Source organism: Amphiura filiformis, chromosome 9 (genome assembly GCF_039555335.1).
Source record: "Amphiura filiformis chromosome 9, Afil_fr2py, whole genome shotgun sequence".
NCBI lineage: Eukaryota > Metazoa > Echinodermata > Ophiuroidea > Amphilepidida > Amphiuridae > Amphiura > Amphiura filiformis.
This window is the reverse complement of record NC_092636.1, coordinates 64,891,295-64,912,998: the sequence shown is the minus strand read 5'-3', so window position 1 is coordinate 64,912,998 and position 21,704 is coordinate 64,891,295.

Genomic DNA, 21,704 nt, shown 5'->3' with positions numbered 1-21,704 from the left:
TTAATCCAAATAGGGCTATATAAATTACAAATTCGTGTTTTATCACCAGCCATTTATTTCAGCACCTAATTGGTAAATGAAAACAGAAAAGAAACGGTTTGTATGCATGAAAAACCCCCTACGACATGTATAGCTAAGCCCATTAGACTAGTACTTGCCTTATTAAACAGATCCGCAATATAGCGCTCGCTTCATTTTCAAGTAAACAAGGAATCCGGATGCGGAATACGATGAGTGGAGCAAAATACCCGATATTTTTGTTCCGATAACGAATTTTGAGACGCTGGTGTCTAAGAATGTTTGATTCGCTACATCAAGTAAAGACTATATAAGCAATAAATCTCTTTAGTATGAACATGTGAATGTTTTGTGCCTGGTACGAGCCAATATTATTGATAAGTTGAACACAATATGCTCGTCGGTGAAACAGAAATCTGGTAATGGATAGTACTGTAGTCACCATGGTCACTAACACATTTTTGTCAATATGACGTACCGTATGTGATAATGATAATATCTTTATAAACCATATTGAAGCAAACTTTAGGTTAAAGCGTGCTTTTTTCATGATTTTTACAATTTGTTACCAAAATATTCCCATTTTTCCTTTTTTTGTGTGTGGTGAAAAATTAGGGTGTGGCGAAAAACACTTTTTTCTTGGAACAACTTACCCAGGCAGTAGATCTTCACAAAATTCCTACCTATTTGCTATTTCAAACTGTATAGCTCTATATAGAGAACTCGGTAAGAGAACAACCTGGGATCGGAGAAGTAAGTATTCAGATGACATCATAGCCAATATTAAACACTTCGGGTAGTTTATTTGGACCCTACAGAACACCACCAAGCAGTAAATAGTCTAAACATGGCTATGATTATTGTTAGCTACAGACAGGTATGTAGGTAAATATCAATGGTATTAGAGTTACTCAGTCAATTGCCATAGTTTTGGTATTTTTGCATAGATATGTGAACTACAGAAAGGGTTAAAAGGTCATGTGACAACTGATTTGACGAGGTCAAACCATAATTAATGGGCAGTGTGCAATATTTTTGCAAGGACGTCCGAAGCATGGAAAGTCAACGTTAGCATTGACATTGCATAGCATGTGACAAAGTGTATTATGTGTGCATTAAAGTGTATGGTTGCCTCAAAGAGATTATAAGTGTGCAAGTGTGTGGGTGTAATTGAGTAAGATTCGTAAGTAACACAATTAATGAGCAGTGTGCTGATCATTGTCGAAGCATTATTTTTGCAAGGACGTCCGAAGCATGGAAAGTCAACGTTAGCATTGATATTGCATTACATGTGACAAAGTGTATTATGTGTGCATTTAAGTGTATGCTTTCCTCGAGGAGTTTATAAGTGTGCATGTGTGTGGGTGTTGTTGAGTAAGATTCGTAGGTAACACAATTAATGAGCAGTGTGCTGATCATTGTCGAAACATTATTTTTGCAAAGACGTCCGAAGCATGGAAAGTCAACGTTAGCATTGATATTGCATAGCATGTGACAAAGTGTATTATGTGTGCATTTGATTGTATGGTTGCCTCGAGGAGTTTATGAGTGTGCAAGTGTGTGGGTGTTATTGAATAGGATAAATAATGACCAGTGTGCTGATCATTGTCGCAACATTATTTTTGCAAAGACGTCCGATACATCATACAAGGAAAGTCAACGTTAACTTTAACACTGTATATGTGTCGTGCATTGTGTGCATTAACTTGTATGGTTGCCTCAATGTGTGGATGTTGCATGTTACTGAGTGGGGTTTATAAGTAACACAATTATTTTATCATTGCACGGATCATTTTCATAATTAGTATATAATTAATATTTATATTTTACTGATGTCCATATACGGATTTAACGGCAGGTTTTTTTTACCTATGTAAATCATTTAATTGACTTACATCTCTCCAGAGATTCAACCATTATGTGTGAACACAAATCATTAATTCATTAATTACGTGACTGGTTTTGGACACTATTTTATCTGTACGTAAAATACGAGCCGTGGAATACCATTTCTTGAGCATTTTAAAGGAATTTAATCATTTTGATATCCTCTAAGGTTAATGTGAACTTGTGTCGTGCAGCGATCTCGTGGGATACGTTTTCTTAAGCATTTCGAAAAAATTTAATCAGTTTGTTATCTTTAGTTAGGGAAATTGTGTCGAACAGAGATCACGTACTTAATTAAAAGTTGATACCTAAAGAATGAACAAGTCTGTTTGCTCGGTAACTTAATTCAAAGGCACGGGTATGGTCAAGATGTGATGCTATATCCTTAATGGAGGAAAGAAATTCACTGTTTCAATCCTACGTCATATACAATATCAATATATAGCAATATGCAACAGAGCACACTTTCGAAAGTCGTAAGAAATAAAATAAACATATCCATGGCAAATATGGAAGGCTTTTGAGCCGCAATACTAAATCGCTCGCAAGCCGAGAATGCTGTCTTATAAAACAAGATACTCACACGTAGCTTGGCTTGGCACGAATTCCGATGTGACTTAGCTTGCTGTTCTAGGGACAAATGATATCATTTATGATTTCTTCTTATGAAAAGATGACATATCACAAAGCTAGCATTTTGCCACATTTTGGATCAAGAGACAATCTAAGCAGCTACTTTCAGCACCTGTTTTCATATGTAGACCCTAGTAATTTGAAGTAAAATACTTCTGGGCAATCTTTTGTGTTAAACCCACCTGCACGTATTTAAATTACTTAATTTTACATAACATTACACCATTAAACAAACTACACTGAACTACACAAGCAATTTCCATCTGCGTATTAAAGATTGTGGCAATCTATATCTTGATTTTAGAATTTAATTCTGTAATTGCATTTGGATCAACTACCGACAAAACGATCAAAAGAGTATAAGTGACGAATCCAAACTCTGAATACATTTTGTAACATTTCAGCCGCAGGCTATATAGCTCAGAAAAGCTATCACATGATCACATGAGGTATAAGTGGAGATTTTATTTTTGTCGGATTATCAATTATTATTATTTCTACGTGATGCATGCCTTATTCATATATGGCATGTTAATATTATAACATATGCTTACACATACTGTATATGATGACTGCAATGATTTACTTTTGTGAATCTGAAGGAGAAAATGGTGCGCTAGCACTCAGAGGAGACAAAAATTGCGTCATAAATTTGCAAGATCAGTGCCTGTCAATTTGCAAATATAATATCTTTAAAAAGGAGACAGAAATTACATGGTAATTGTGTAAACTATTTTACGAGGATCTTTGATCTTTCTTTTGAACTAGGTACGATATTTATACGTGATTATATCGCTGATGCTTGGACTAACGTGAGGACTACTGATGTCAGTGATGTGAAAAATCTTCAGAACCTTATACCAAACTACATTGGTTTGGAAGAGTTTACCATAAGATAATTCTTAACTGTCTTATGAAATCCGACGGGCGGGCGGTAGTAACAAACGAATTTTAGACGATATCATAAAAAAAAACGATCAATCGCATCAGCGATAAAACCTAATGTACCAAAAGGTTAAACTGACTTTCAGCACAACAAATTCTACTAACCTTGAAATCTTGATGTGTGACACACATCTTCATCAGTAGAAGTCCTATGATCTTTTGTTGCGCTTGCCCTTTTGTTGACCATATAAAAGAATATCACCTATTCATTATTTCATTTTTTTGCGTATAAAATAAAATAAGATAAATGAAGGGGAAAAAATGTGAAACTTAAATGTGCAGAAAAGACAAATATCTACATATCCAAAAGTACTACCCATCATAATATGTCATATTAATATTATGTCGTTTTATGGTCGCGTATTATTGTCTCCCCTCTAGTGTTTGGGCACATTGTGTTAAGAAGATATGAGAATGCCGCTGGCCTCTTTATGACGAGGAAACTCGAAAAGTGTATTACCGCGATGCATAGAATCCTAGTATAGTAATGTCTATTGTACATGCTTGCAAGAAAAACAAGTAAAATGCCTGAAATGATCAAATATTGACATGTGGTTTCCAAGTGCATCTTAGAAGCGTAAACAAGAAAATATCATTAAATTGAAAACATATAATATTACCATGCGAGATGTATGATAAGCGCAAATGCTATGAAATATGAGACCAATAATAATTCACTTGTATTAGATTTCAACTACATTGATGAGCAAATAGACACATTCAAATATTTTCAAACAACGTTCTAATTTTAAAAGTAAAGTAGAATGCAGCTATAAAACAAAATTGTCATGAACAAACCGTTAACAAAACATTGACCTCTAATTTTCGGTTGTACTAATTTCACGCACAGCTACGTCCTAGGTTTTACCTAATGCTATCTCCTTCGCCTCTATTGTATTATTTTGCCTTCATATGGTCAACCAGTTAGCCATCTCAGGTATTTGACGAATTGATGGGCGACATCTTTGTCGCTTATCATTTTATAGTCAAGATGAAAGCGATGAACTATCATAAGTTTGTTATTTCGCTATTTATTACTACGGATGCAATGAAGCCTTTCAAACTAGTGATGATATTTGCTCACATTACTTTCGATTCCATTATTTTAATTATTTTCGATTCCGAGTTTTCGAAAACATTATCTGCATGTTTTGAATATACTTTGAATATAATAATTTTTTCTGTGTATGATTGTCTTTGCAAACGCCCATCAATTCAAATCAATTTAAAAAACGGCCTATGCCTTAATCTTATGAGATGCTAGGCAGTTACGAAAAAAACTTGTAGAGGCATCCTTCTTTTTGTTATTATATATCTCTGTAAAACATAATGTAAATCCTTCTGATAATGCGTATCTTTATAATAATACGCCAAAACGAAGCTGTCATGCGTTCACTCCTAAAGTGATTTTTTTCTTTGATTTTGCTAGAAATGTACCCAGAGGTACATGTGCTATACTGTGCTAGATAGAAGAAAAGATTTTTAAATCTATTATACTCAAGATTATCGAAATAGTTTTCCTTAAAAGGAAAACTATTTCGATAACCTTGAGTATAATAGAATGATTTTCGCTTTTAGGATGGTTTTGTGTTTTTCTTTGGAAATCAAGTTTTATTGCCAAATGCCAAATGCTGTGTAGGATTGTACGATGGTCGGTTCATAGTTTATCATTGTGCCTCGGGCGACGCCTCTGCCGATGAACACAGGCACCCAACAATACCCTGGGATTTTATGATGCACATCGCCCATCGATGATCGCCCGACGTTGCGAAATATTTTACATGTATAGGGTCTATTTCTGTACGTTTACATTGAAGTTAAATCCTGAAAAAGATTTACATTAGATTTACATCTTTATAATTCCTTCACCCATTCCTTCAGGTCAGACAATGGTATCTCACCAAGATATCCTTGAGTGCATGCAAGCCGTGTGTCTCCTCTATTTAATGATTCCAAAATAAGCAGACACGCTTAATCCTGTCATCTGTTTGTTCTTTCAATCTTTTCTCAACCAAGAGATCATCTCAGAAGATTGAAAAAATGAGAGGAAGAAAGCTGAAAACTATCCCATAGCACTGACATCTGTCAAATGTAAACTTCTAGAACATGTCATCTGTCGCGGTTGCTTGATGTACAGTGTATATAGAATTGGCTTCATTGTTGACTAAATGCAAACTATAGATGGCGCTATTTAACCTAAATCATATTTCTTAATTTGCAAGGGGTAGGTGATCAATACTGCCTTTAAAACAGATGGAATAGGTGAAACTAGCAGCAAAGAAATTTTATACACATATTTCATCTAAAAATAAAAGAAATTATTTGTATTAAAAGGTTGAAAGAGTAATTTTCAGTAACTAAATAGCGCCACCAATTTTGTCATAAATAGATACATTTTATATCCGAAAAGCTTTAAAAAATGCTGTAAAAGTGAATAATTTTGTAAAAAAGGGGAAATTTAAAGGTGAAAATGACTCAAAAGCATCTGCATACATTAGCATGATATCGCTTTTAGCTGTTTGAGCCTAAAATTGTGTTGTACATGATGTTTTGTTTGAAAAACTAATTAATGATCACATCAAATAGCCGTGCTCCTGTAGCAGTATCATGCGTCACCTCGATAATACACTCAACGATGCCTAAAACGGCTTCTGCAAAAGACGATCATTCATGTGTGACACAGCTTATCCAAACCATCCCAGATCTAGCTAAGAGCGCGTCGAGACACAAGACCAAGTAGATATCATCATTTTTGAAGGCATTTGATCGAGTTTCGTATTTGAAACTACTTCACAAAATGAAGTTTCATGGCATTGAGGTCAGCAAATATGCCTGGATTGCTGATGTTCTGGGCCATCGCTCCCAGCAAGTGATCTTGGATGGAGCTATACATCTAAATCATCTTCTGTCCACTCCTATGTCCCGCAAAGCAGTTTGCTTGCATTGGCCATTGCTCTTTTTCTTCTTCATCAATGACTTGCCTGATGTTATATAACCTCAATCCACGGTCAAGTTATTTGTAGATTATTGCATCCTCTGTAGGAAATTTCAGTAGCCTAAATATTGGTTGATGGAGTTTCATCAAAAAATAATCCACGTCACTAACCATGCTACAAAAAGAAGATTATGAAGATAACATCCAGGGCCATACTCTCGATGAGGTAGAATCTGAACAATACTCATACTGCAGTTACTGTCCGTTTTCCTATACACAATACACAGTGCTCTTTCCCATTGACGCGTGACCTCTACAAATAGCCCTACGTTAAAAGTATGGGGATATGACTAGTTAACGTCGCTGTGTGAAAAATAACCGGCCAATATTAAAAGTACTCTTCTAAAGTTCTAGAAAATATAGTTTTGTAACATGTCCTAAATTTTTAGCTAATTTAGATGTTTGGAAATATTCGTACTTTGGTGTTTTAGTTGATGTTATGGGTAATAGTACATTGCCTAGTTAACGACGCTGTGTGAAAAATAACCGGCCAATAAATAAAGTACTCTTCTAAAATTCTAGACAATATAGTTTTGTAACATGTCCTAAATTTTTAGCTAATTTAGGTGTTTGGAGAGGGTCGCACTTTTGTGTTTTAGGAAGGATATGTAAACGACAGATAACACCAAAAATATGAAGAAATTATTTCCAAACCGTGTTAAGTCAACAATCATTATGTTGCTCATTTTCAAGAATGCTGGTTTACAAAAAGCAGACCATTGTCTCATTTCGTGAACAAAGGTACACATACCATTGTTTCCTTTCGTTTCCTTTATAATCGGTTACCCAACTGAAGCTATAATACCAGCTTTATTGCGATATCGCACACGAAAACAGACACTTGTGCACAACCAGAGAAGATCCGATTTAATCAGTTGAGCTGTTTCAATGAGTGTTATCTTGGTTTAATAGCTTTTAATGGGGTTAAGTCCTGCAAAGGTCGAGATGAATTCTACTGTAGACATGACTGCATCATGTTGGGCGTCAATATCCATCACAATCTCTCCTGGAATCCTCACCCCACATTCATCAAAAATCAGTGCCCTAGGGAGACCAAAGTTCTCTGTTACAAGACACTTCTGCGCCCAGTATTGGAATATGATAGTGTCGTCTGGGATTCGCACTGCACTACCCTACATCAGGCAATTGGGCTATTCCAGTTGAAATCCACTCTACCCCTGTATTATGGCTTTAATAGCCATTCTCCCCCTGTATTATGGCTTTAATAGCCATTCTCCCCCTGTATTATGGCTTTACCTATATCTTCCACAACTAGCTGGAGTGAGTATTTCAAATAGAAGTTACCCAATTGTCTATTCTATTCGAAACTCATACTCCCTTTATGGAAGACTTTAGCTAAAATCTTCCACAGGGGTAGTTTGGATTTTAAATAGAATTGGCCATTGGAAGTGGTACAACTTGGATATGTCCGCTTCGTCTTCCATGACTACAGTACTACCAGGTGTGTATCACAAATGCTTCAGCAACTGCAATGCCCGGGCTGCAATGGCCAATCTTACATGGTATGGTCTGTTTATCGCACCTAAGTTGTAGTTCAGCACTGTAAATTTCCTACATCTACCTTGCAAAAGTACGACTTTAAGCTAGGTGCGGACTTTACTATAAAAGAAGAAGAAGACGATGGTTGACTAAGCTGCTATATCCGGCTGCATAGTGAGAGTTTAAATATTTGTATATTATAACAGACTATCATTTTACAAATACGATATCATAATAGTATTTGGACATCGCGGTTGAAATATTTGTTCAAGTTTCATCAAGATACGTGTAGAGTACAGTCAATGCCCGCACGTTTACAGTGTCGTTAAATGTTGAAAGAGATTACCAGCTATTACCGCATTAAACTTTTACAGCTTCACCCACTATGAAGTCAGACGTCTAATAATATTGCTGGCATCACAATGCTAAAGCTTATAGAAGCAACACAAAAAATCCTCTGTTCAATTATTTATATAAAACATTATTATTTGATGTCCGGAATTTGATGCTACTGCACCAACTGTAACCTTTACAAAAACGGTTTAAATATGTTTGCAATAATGAGTTTTTATTCAGTCTTATTATTTTACACTTACTGCACTGACTGTAACTTTTACAAGAACAGTTTAAACAATGAGTATTTATTCAGTCTGGGTCCATTAGTGTCACAAGGTGTTGCTTTTCAATTGTGTCCCAAATGGTTAACATGAATCACTGTCTACATGTAATAGAAGATGGTATATCAAGCATGAGATTGAAATAGAATTGAAAGAAACGCTGTCAAGGCCGTGAACTGCCTTGTTGCAAATAACATTAAGTATTGAAGTCATGTAATAACAAGACTTCATGTTTACCTCGTGAAATGCAATAAAGCAAATCGACACAAAAAGGTAGACAAAAGGGAGAGCAATTACCGGTGTTTCGAAAATGACAAACTTCAAAGAGAATCATGGGAATATGTTCCGGAGTATATCATGTACGTGATAGGGACTTATAATGTATGGCATCGAACATAAAAACCTATGTTAATCATTGCTAGTCGCAGCTTACAATGGATGGCGCTGTGTTTGTCGCATGCAACAAAAGAACACATGGAAAATGTCAATCTTCAACCAAACATTAAATATACTGTGCATAAAATGTAGCAATCAATAGATGGAGAATTTTGTTCTGCGTGTTTTCATGCCTCATTTGGCAAGATCTGGACCATTCGTATTATCTTTGATGGAATTCCATAGCTAGCCATAATTCTCCTCAGGCTTTCTCGATGTACGGAGTCAAGCGCTTTTTCAAAGTCCACTAATGTAATATACATGTAGGTTGAGTAGAGTATGGGATTACATTTAGCATTTTCTTGGTATCGCTGCTCTCAAAAGAATGGGACTCTCTCGCGTAAATATTAGTGTTAATTTTACCATTATGCCCATGTTGCTTAAGAACCGTACCCCTACTCTCCACCTCTTTCTCTCTCCCACCTCTTTCTCTCACCTCTTTCTGATCTCTCTACCCTCCCTACCTTCCTTCCTCTCTCTCGCTGTCACAGACATAGAACATTGTAGAACTTTTGCATTTTTGGAAATATAATCCAGTTTTAGCGAATCTGAAGGAGTTACAATACTTCTTTAGAGCAGATGCTCATACATTAAACTACCTCTTTTCTATCCGTTCCACGGAGTCAAATATCAATCAATCCTAATACAGATCATTGATTGATATTTGAATCCGTGGGAAGGTTTAAAAATGAGGTAGTTTCGTAAAATACTTATATTTCAAGAACGGTGTGATCAATTGTTCAAATTCAGAAAGTATGTGATAGCTGATTTATTCCTCAACCACATCAGTTATTTAGTTATGTTTGGTTTGGGCGCTAAAATACCAGAAAATTCAGTTTCCGACGATACAGTTTTTTCAGAGACGTATTGATAAATACGTATTTTTAAATATAGTCGAAGGTAGCTGGTGATACTGCACAGCATGTGACAAAATGTATAATGCGGGCATAAAGTGCATATTGCCTCTATTGTATTACCGTAGTCTATGCCAACTATGGAATCCTATCGGGAATACGTGTAAAACATAATTACATTAGATAAGCTCGTAAAACTTCAAAAGTGGGTTATAGAGCAGTATCCAACAGCTTTTACAGGGGCCACACAACACATTTGTTTGCTAAACATTATTACTCTTGAATACGTGTACTCACTTGAATTAGGTGTCATTAATGTAAGTATTCTAAATCACAGACGTCCACAACTACCAGATATAATATAACCTAATGATGAACACGAATAACGCTTTCTGGTAATTGAGAACCCTAGATCTAAAAGGAAGTCACGTGTTATCACAGTTTTTCGTCATAAAATGACATGTGGATGCATGATTACGACTTACGAGTACTATCTTTAAAACAGGTTTTGTCGAGGAAAAATATGTATTTTGCATTTTCAAGTACTGCTAATCATTTGATAACTATTATGATAGCGCTTGTAACACAAGCTATAAGTCTCGAGATCCTATGTACAGTTTTCCCCTGTCGATATTTGCACATAGTACGCATAACGTATTGGTGATTTTGAGAAAGAATGTTGAATAACTAGGAAATCAAACATCATAGTGCTCAATATTTGTCGGAACACAGTTCTTAAGGGCTGGGGTATGAACGTTTGGACAGTATTTATTTTGGGACATTAGAGCACATCAGACATATCGAATCGCATTCTGAATACGAAGAATGTCATTCTGATATCAAATAATTTTGATTTTTGAAATTCGCAATTTAATACACATTTTATGGCAAATCATTAAAATTGATATTTTTGATATTTAACAGTACTCGAAGTAAACTTTATAAATCTGATGATTTATACTTAAAGTGTATGTAGGTGGGATGAAAAGCCGACGATCAATTGAAAATTTTGACCTTTCGTATTGAAGATATGGACAAAAAAAATTTTTTTTAAATCCATATCTTCAATATGAAAGGTCAAAATTTTCAATTGACCGTCGGCTTTTCCTTCCTGCTACATACACTTTAAGAATATATCATTAGATTTATATAATTTACTTCGAGGACTGTTATATATCAAAATTTGAAAAATATCAAATTTTTATAATTTGTCATAAAATTTGTATTATATTGTGATTTTCAAAAATGAAAATTATTTAATATCAGAAAGACATGCTTCGTATTCAGAATGCAATTCGATAGGTCTGAGGTGCTCTCATGTCCCATAAAAAATACTGTCGAAACGCAATAAACGCTCATTTTAGATCCCTTAAACCCTCATAAGATTGTATAGTCATAAGGCTCTATGTCAGAAAGTTTGAGAAAGTTCATAAATATTTTTCAAAAACTCATAAAAAGTAAAATTGTATAAAATACACAGCGTTGCATGCAATTGAACAATAATTTGCACAATTTGTTATTCATTCATCAAGCAGAATGTTTAATGCAACTTAAGTAAACTTATGTAACTTTGCCAAATGTTACGCAACTCGAAATTGAATGCAACCATTGGGCTGGTGAAGAAAAAAATGGGCTCAAATGCATATTCGGCAAAGTACACTCGATTACCAATTACCGATTCCCATGTTTCTCAAAATATCTGCTCTCGGAGCTGAGGGAACATTCTCTCGACGCTGTTAATCTAGTCTTTTAATCGATTTAAATCGTACTTGTGTTTTAACTGAAGAAACATAAACACCTCAGTGTGTGCTTGGGGTATTTGTGCTAGTAAAAGCTATTAAACTTTGTGTCAAAATGTCTTGTTGCATGCATAATATCAAATTCCGTTCAAGATGTAGCCAAGTTAGTCGAGTCATGGTAATCCAATAAAGACGACAGCTTGTATCAACAATGACAAGTCATTAGTAACGTTCCCATATTTCCATGTGCAAATTAGGTAAACGTGCTACAGGTATAGTTAATTGTGGGATTACATTTAGCATTTTCCTTGGTATCGCAGCTCTCAAAAGAATGGTACTCTCTCGTGTAAAGTTCAGTGTGCGTTTTACCATCATGACCATGGTGACAAACACAGCCTAACAAAATCTTTATAGTTATTAATCGTGGTTAAGTATACTTTGCATCACGATGTTCTTCTTGACATCTTTTTTTTCTCTTCCCTCCCCTCACACCCCTCTTCTTCATCTCTGTCTCTCTTTCTGATATCTCTACCGTCCCTACCGCCCTTCCTCTCTCTTTAGCTCTCTCTCGCTGAGACATTTTGACATAGAACATTGTAGAACTTTTGCGTTTCTGAAAAGCACAGTTTTAACGAATATGGCAAATATTATACTTCTATAGAGCAGATGCTCATGCCATCAGTGCTTCCTCTTATGCTATATGACAAGCAAGATAAGGAATTTGCTCAGAAGAATTTGTGGAAGAATCAAGAAAGTAGTGTTCTTGCGAATTCTAAATTGTCGCAAGTACAAAGGGGGAGCATGAATAAAATATTTTTAGTCTTAATGCATAGATCCATATATATACAAGTTAATCCAAATAGGGCTATATAAATTACAAATTTATCATAAGTATTCGTGTTTTATCGCCAGCCATTTATTTCAGCACCTAATTGGTAAATGAAAACAGAAAAGAAACGGTTTGTATGCATGAAAACCCCCTACGACATGTATACCTAAGCCCATTAGACTAGTACTTGCCTTATTAAACAGATCCGCAATATATAGCGCTCGCTTCCTTTTCAAGTAAACAAGGAATTTGGATGCGGAATACGATGAGTGGAGCAAATAACCCGATATTTTTGTTCCAATAACGAATTTTGAGACGCTGGTGTCAAAGAATGTTCGATTCACTACATCAAGTAAAGACTATATAAGCAATAAATCTCTTTAGTATGAACATGTGAATGTTTTGTGCCTGGTACGAGCCAATATTATTGATAAGTTGAACACAATATGCTCGTCGGTGAAATAGAAATCTGGTAATGGATAGTACTGTAGTCACCATGGTCAGTAACACATTTTTGTCAATATGACGTACCGTATGTGATAATGATAATATCTTTATAAACCATATTGAAGCAAACTTTAGGTTAAAGCGTGCTTTTTTCATGATTTTTATAATTTTTTACCAAAAAATGCCCATTTTTCCCTTTTTTGTTTGTGGTGAAAAATTAGGGTGTGGCGAAAAACACTTTTTTCTTGGAACAACTTGGAACTCTCTGATAATTTTACTATAGGGTACATACTACTACTATGCTGAAATATCAGTAAGATCGGAGCATGTTTTACCCAGGCAGTAGAACTTCACAAAATTCCTACCTATTTGCTATTTCACACTGTATAGCTCTATATAGAGAACTCGGTAAGAGAACAACCTGGGACCGGAGAAGTAAGTATTCAGATGACATCATTAGTCTATCATAGCCAATATTAAACACTTCGGGTAGTTTATTTGGACCCTACAGAACATCTCCAAGCAATAAATAGTCTAAACATGGCTATAATTATTGTTAGCTACAGACTGGTATGTAGGTAAATATCTATGGTATTAGAGTTACTCAGTCAATTGCCATAGTTTTGGTATTTTTGCATAGATATGTGAACTACAGAAGCACAAAAATATAATGAGATATGATTTTAGAGTAGCTCTGACTTGACCAGGGGTTAAAAGGTCATGTGACAACTGATTTGACGAGGTCAAACCATAATTAATGAGCAGTGTGCTGATCATTGTCGAAACATTATTTTTGCAAAGACGTCCGAAGCATGGAAAGTCAACGTTAGCATTGATATTGCATAGCATGTGACAAAGTGTATTATGTGTGCATTAAAGTATGGCTGCCTCGAAGAGATTATAAGTGTGCAAGTGTGTGGGTGTTATTGAGTAAGATTCGTAGGTAACACAGTTAATGAGCAGTGTGCTGAGCATTGTGGAAACATTATTTTTGCAAAGACGTCCGAAGCATGGAAAGTCAACGTTAGCATTGATATTGCATTGCATGTTACAAAGTGTATTTTGTGTGCATTTGAGTGTATGGTTGCCTCGAGGAGTTTATGAGTGTGCAAGTGTGTGGGTATTATTGAGTAAGATTCGTAGGTAACACAATTCATGAGCAGTGTGCTGAGCATTGTCGAAACATTATTTTTGCAAGGACGTCCGAAGCATGGAAAGTCAACGTTAGCATTGACATTGCATTGCATTGCATTGCATGTGACAAAGTGTATAATGTGTGTATTAAAGTGTATGGCTGCCTCGAAGAAAATTATAAGTGTGCATGTGTGTGGGTGTTATTGAGTAAGATTCGTAGGTAACACAATTAATGAGCAGTGTGCTGAGCATTGTCGAAACATTATTTTTGCAAAGACGTCCGAAGCATGGAAAGTCAACGTTAGCATTGATATTGCATTGCATGTTACAAAGTGTATTTTGTGTGCATTTAAGTGTATGGTTGCCTCGAGGAGTTTATGAGTGTGCAAGTGTGTGGGTATTATTGAGTAAGATTCGTAGGTAACACAATAAATGAGCAGTGTGCTGATCATTGTCGAAACATTATTTTTGCAAAGACGTCCGAAGCATGGAAAGTCAACGTTAGCATTGATATTGCATAGCATGTGACAAAGTGTATTATGTGTGCATTTGATTGTATGGTTGCCTCGAGGAGTTTATGAGCGTGCAAGTGTGTGGGTGTTATTGAATAGGATAAATAATGACCAGTGTGCTGATCATTGTCGAAACATTATTTTTGCAAAGACGTCCGATACATCATACAAGGAAAGTCAACGTTAACTTTAACACTGTATATGTGTCGTGCATTGTGTGCATTAACTTGTATGGTTGCCTCAATGTGTGGATGTTGCATGTTACTGAGTGGGGTTTATAAGTAACACAATTATTTTATCATTGCACGGATCATTTTCATAATTAGTATATAATTAATATTTATATTTTACTGATGTCGATATGTGACCCCTCAGCACAACTGAGCCCGGATGTCGCCAGTGCCACTATTGAGATATGCTCCATCGAACTTAACAATAAACAATAGGAAACAAAGGATTTATTGACTGTTTTATTTATTTTCACTAAAAATGTCAAGTACTATAGACATGATATATATCATTTTAAAGCTAATTTCAAGCAGAATATTTTGGTTGAATATCTCAAAAATGATGATTGGCGACTTCAGGGCTCAGTTGTGCTGTGGGGTCACATATACGGATTTAACGGCAGTTTTTTACCTATGTAAATCATTTAATTGACTTGCATCTCTCCAGAGACTCAACCATTATGTGTGAACACAAATCATTAATTACGTAACTGGTTTTGGACACTATTTTATCTGTACGTGAAATACGAGATACCATTTCTTGAGCATTTTAAAGGAATTTAATCATTTTGATATCCTCTAAGGTTAATGTGAACTTGTGTCGTACAGAGATCTCGTGGGATACGTTTTCTTAAGCATTTCGAAGAAATTTAATCAGTTTGTTATCTTTAGGGAAATTGTGTCGAACAGAGATCACGTACTTAATTAAAAGTTGATACCTAAAGAATGAACAAATCTGTTTGCTCGGGAACTTAATTCAAAGGCACGGGTAGGGTCAAGATGTGACGTCACAAGCCAGTCAACAATTAAATAAGTTTAAATAAAATATATGCAGAGTCGCATCTACAGAAAGTTATTTTAGAGATTAATAAAACAACACCCAAATTTGTTACGAATGTATTTGATAAGTTATATATTTAATATTATACGAACAAAACAAGTTCTGCAGTTCTATATGGCCTTTTAGAACATTTATTACGCATATATTTTATTGGTATATTTTATTACAAAAGTAATACTATTTGATTTGTCTCGGCGGCTCCATGAAAAATAATTTGCTATATCCTTAATGGAGGAAAGAAATTCACTGTTTCAATCCTACGTCATATAGGCTACAATATCAATATATAGCAATATGCAACAGAGCACACTTTCGAAAGTCGTAAGAAATAAAAAAAAACCAGCCGCAATACTTAATCGCAAGCAAGCCGAGAATGCTGTCTTATAAAACAAGATACTCACACGTACCTTGGCCTGGCACGAATTCGGATGTGACTTAACTTGCTGTTCAAGGGACAAATGATATCATTTATGATTTCTTCTTATGAAAAGATGACTATCACAAAGCTAGCATTGTGCCACATTTTGGATCAAGAGACAATCTAAGCAGCAACTTACAGCACCTGTTTTCATATATATAGACCCTAGTAATTTGAATTGAAATACTTCTGGGCAATCTTGTGTGTTAAACCCACCTGCACGTATTTAAATTACTTAAATTTACATAACATTACACCACTAAACAAACTACACTGAACTACACAAGCAATTTCCATCTGCGTAAGATTGTGGCAATCTATATCTTGATTTTAGAATTCTATTCTGTAATTGCATTTGGATCAACTACCGACAAAACGATCAAAAGAGTATAAGTGACGAATCCAAGCTCTGAATACATTTTGTAACATTTCAGCCGCAGGCTATATAGCTCAGAAAGCTATCACATGATCACATGAGGTATAAGTGGAGATTTTATTTTTGTCGGATTATCAATTATTATTATTTCTACGTGATGCATGCCTTATTCATATGGCATGTTAATATTATAACATATGTTTACACGTACTGTATATGATGACTGCAATGATTTACTTTTGTGAATCTGAAGGAGAAAATGGTGCGCTAGCACTCAGAGGAGACAAAAGTTGCGTCATAAATTTGCAAGATCAGTGCCAGTCAATTTGCAAATATAATAAAGAGACAGAAATTACATGGTAATTGTGTAAACTATTTTACGAGGATCTTTGATCTTTCTTTTGAACTAGGTACGATATTTGTACGTGATTATATCGCCGATGCTAGGACTAACGTGAGGACTACTGATATCAGTGATGTGAAAAATCTTCAGAACCTTATACCAAACTACATTGGTTTGGAAGAGTTTGAGCACTACATAAGATAATTCTTAACTGTCTTATGAAATCCGACGGGCGGGCGGTAGTAACAAACGAATTTTAGACGATATCATAAAAAAACGATCAATCGCATCAGCGATAAAACCTAATGTACCAAAACGTTAAACTGACTTTCAGCACAACAAATTCAACTAACCTTGAAATCTTGATGTGTGACACACATCTTAATTAGTAGAAGTCCTATGATCTTTTGTTGCGCTTGCTCCGGGCCCTTGCCCTTTTGTTGACCATATAAAAGAATATCACCTATTCATTATTTCATTTTGTGTATAAAATCAGTGGAAAAAAGTGGAAAATAATAATAAAAAAAGATAAATGCAGGGGGGGGAATGTTAAACTTAAATGTGCAGAAAAGACAAGTGTCGTATTATGTCGTTTTATGGTCGCGTATTATTGTCTCCCCTCTAGTGTTTGGGCACATTGTGTTAAGAAGATATGAGAATGCCGCTGGCCTCTGTATGACGAGGAAACTCGAAAAGTGTATTACCGCGATGCCTAGAATCCTAGTTAAAATATTATATTACTGTCTATTGTACATGCTTGCAGCCGAAACTTGATTAGAGGGAAAAACAAGTAAAATGCCTGAAATGATCAAATATTGACATGTGGTTTTCAAGTGCATCTTACAAGCGTAAACAAGAAAATATCATTAAATTGAAAACATATAATATTACCCTGCGAGATGTATGATAAGCGCAAATGCTATGAAATATGAGACCAATAATAATTCACTTGTATTAGATTTCAACTACATTGATGACCAAATAGACACATTCAAATATTTTCAAACAACGTTCTAATTTTAAAAGTAAGTAGAATGCAGCTATAAAACAAAATTGTCATGAACAAACCGTTAACAAAACATTGACCTCCAATGTTCAATGTTTGTCAGGCAATATCATTCGGTTGTACTAATTTCACGCACAGCTACGTCCTAGGTTTTACCTAATGCTATCTCCTTTGCCTCTATTGTATTAAATTTGCCTTCATATGGTCAACCAGTTAGCCATCTCAGGTATTTGACTAATTGATGGGCGACATCTTTGTCGCTTATCGTTTTATGGTCAAGATGAAAGCGATGAACTATCATAAGTTTGTTATTTCGCTATTTATTACTACGGATGCAATGAAGCCTTTCAAACTAGTGATGATATTTGCTCACATTACTTTCGATTCCATTATTTTAATTATTTTCGATTCCGAGTTTTCGAGAACATTATCTGCATGTTTTGAATATACTTCGAATATAATAATTTTTCTGTGTATGATTGTCTTTACAAACGCCCATCAATTCAAATCAATTTAAAAAACGGCCTATGCCTTAATCTTATGAGATGCTTGGCAGTTACGAAAAAAACTTGTAGAGGCATCCTTCTTTTTGTTATTATATATCTCTGTAAAACATAATGTAAATCCTTCTGATAATGCGTATCTTTATAATAATACACCAAAAACGAAGCTGTCATGCGTTCGCTCCTAAAGTGATTTTTTTCTTTGATTTTGCTAGAAATGTACCCAGAGGTACATGTGCTATACTGTGCTAGATGGAAGAAAAGATTTAAGGAAAACTATTTCGATAACCTTGAGTATAATAGAATGATTTTCGCTTTTAGGATGGTTTTGTGTTTTTCTTCGGAAATCAAGTTTTATTGCTAAATGCCAAATGCTGTGTAGGATTGTACGATGGTCGGTTCATAGTTTATCTTTGTGCCTCGGACGACGTCTCTGCCGACGAACACAGGCACCCAACAATACCCTGGGATTTTATGATGCACATCGCCCATCGATCATCGCCCGACGATGCGAAATATTTTACATGTATAGGGTGCAGTCTATTTCTGTACGTTTACATTGAAGTTAAATCCTGAAAAAGATTTACATTAGATTTACATCTTTATAATTCCTTCACCCATTCCTTCAGGTCAGACAATGATATCTCACCAAGATATCCTTGAGTGCATGCAAGCCGTGTGTCTCCTCTATTTAATGATTCCAAAATAAGCAGACACGCTTAATCCTGTCATCTGTTTGTTCTTTCAATCTTTTCTCAACCAAGAGATCATCTCAGAAGATTGAAAAAATGACAGGAAGAAAGCTGAAAACTATCCCATATCACTGACATCTGTCAAATGTAAACTTCTAGAACATGTCATCTGTCACGGTTGTTTGATGTACTAAAATGCAAACTATAGATGGCGCTATTTAACCTAAATCATATTTCTTAATTTGTAAGTGGTAGCCCAGCAAACACAAAACGTTTTCGACATCATTCGCAAAAGGTTGTCAGAAAACGTTTAAATGTCGGGTTATATAAAGGGTATATTCAGAGTATAAAATGTTTTCATAACCTTAAAAAACATTTTTTGATAATCTACTGCTCAGCAAACAAAAATGTTTTACAGAAAACGTTTAAATGTCGGGTTATATAAAGGGTATAAAAAGGTTTTAATAACATTCCAAAAACATTCATGAAAACTTTATACAAAACATTCTAAACAGAATGTTATTTTGGGGTTGAAAAAATATTTTGCGAAAAAATTTTGCCCAAAATATTTTCAATAACGTTTTAAAAACGTTTTATGACCTTTTATAACCCGACATTTAAATGTTATTAAAAGGTTTTGAAAAAAAAACATTTTAAGAACATTTCTGTGTTTGCTGGATTCAAACATTTTAACATAATGTTATTTAAGTATTGACACAATATTTGGCAAAAATGTTTGCAAAAATAGTTTACAATAACATTTTTGAAAACATTTAAAAATATTGTCGTAGTGTGTTTTCATACAAAACGTTTTAAAACGTTATCATGACCTTTATATAACCCGACATTTTAATGTTATTAAAACGTTTTTACCTGAACCAAAAGCCAAAATATAACTTATTTAAAACGTTTTTAAAACGTTTTTGTGTTTGCTGGGAGGTGATCAATACTGCCTTTAAAACAGATGGAATAGGTGAAACTAGCAGCAAAGAGATTTTATACACATATTTCATCTAAAAATAAAAGAAACTATTTGTATTAAAAGCTTGAAAGAGTAATTTTCAGTAACTAAATAGCGCCACCAATTTTGTCATAAATAGATACATTTTATATCCGAAAAGCTTTTTAAACAATGCTGTAAAAGTGAATAATTTTGTAAAAAAAAGGGGAAATTTAAAGGTGAAAATGACTCAAAAGCATCCGCATACATTAGCATGATATCGCTTTTAGCTGTTTGAGCCTAAAATTGCGTTGTACATGATGTTTTGTTTGAAAAACTAATTAATGATCACATCAAATAGCCGTGCTCCTGTATAGCAGTATCATGCGTCACCTCGATAAAGCATAATACACTCAACGATGCCTAAAACGACTTCTGCAAAAGACGATCATTCATGTGTGACACAGCTTATCCAAACCATCCCAGATCTAGCTAAGAGCGCGTCGACACACAAGACCAAGTAGATATCATCATTTTTGAAGGCATTTGATCGAGTTTCATATTTGAGACTACTTCACAAAATGAAGATTCATGGCATTGAGGTCAACACATATGCCTGGATTGCTGATGTTCTGAGCCATCGCTCCCAGCAAGTGATCTTGGATGGAGCTATACATCTAAATCATCTTCTGTCCACTCCTATGTCCCGCAAAGCAGTTTGCTTGCATTGGCCATTGCTCTTTCTCCTCTTCGTCAATGACTTGCATGATGTTATATAACCTCAATCCACGGTCAAGTTATTTGTAGATTATTGCATCCTCTGTAGGAAATTTCAGTAGCCTAAATATTGGTTGATGGAGTTTCATCAAAAATAATCCACGTCACTAACCATGCTACAAAAAGAAGATTATGAAGATAACATCCAGGGCCATACTCTCGATGAGGTAGAATCTGAACAATACTTGGGCGTCAATATCCATCACAATCTCTCCTGGAATCCTCACCCCACATTCATCAAAAATCAGTGCCCTAGGGAGACCAACGTTCTCTGTTACAAGACACTGCTGTGCCCAGTATTGGAATATGATAGTGTCGTCTGGGATTCGCACTGCACTACCTATCAGGCAATTGGGCTATTCCAGTTGAAATCCACTCTACCCCTGTATTATGGCTTTAATAGCCATTCTCCCCCTGTATTATGGCTTTAATAGCCATTCTCCCCCTGTATTATAGCTTTAATAGCCATTCTCCCCTGTATTATGGCTTTACCTATATCTTCCACAACTAGCTGGAGTGAGTATTTCAAATAGAAGTTACCCAATTGTCTATTCTATTCGAAACTCGAATTCGAAACTGCAATACCCGGGCTGCAATGGGCAATCTTACATGGTATGGTCTGTTTATCGCACCTAAGTTGTAGTTCAGCACTGTAAATTTCCTACATCTACCTTGCAAAAGTACGACTTTAAGCCAAGTGCTGACTTTACTATAAAAGAAGAAGAAGACGATGGTTAACTAAGCTGCTATATCCGGCTGCATAGTGAGAGTTTAAATATTTGTATATTATAACAGACTATCATTTTACAAATACGATATCATAATAGTATTTGGACATCGCGGTTGAAATATTTGTTCAAGTTTCATCAAGATACGTGTAGGGTACAGTCAATGCCCGAACGTTTACAGTGTCGTTAAATCTTGAAAGAGATTACCAGCTATTACCGCATTAAACTGTTACAGCTTTACCCACTATTAAGTCAGACGTCTAATAATATTGCTGGCATTCTGGCATCACAATGCTAAAGCTTATAGA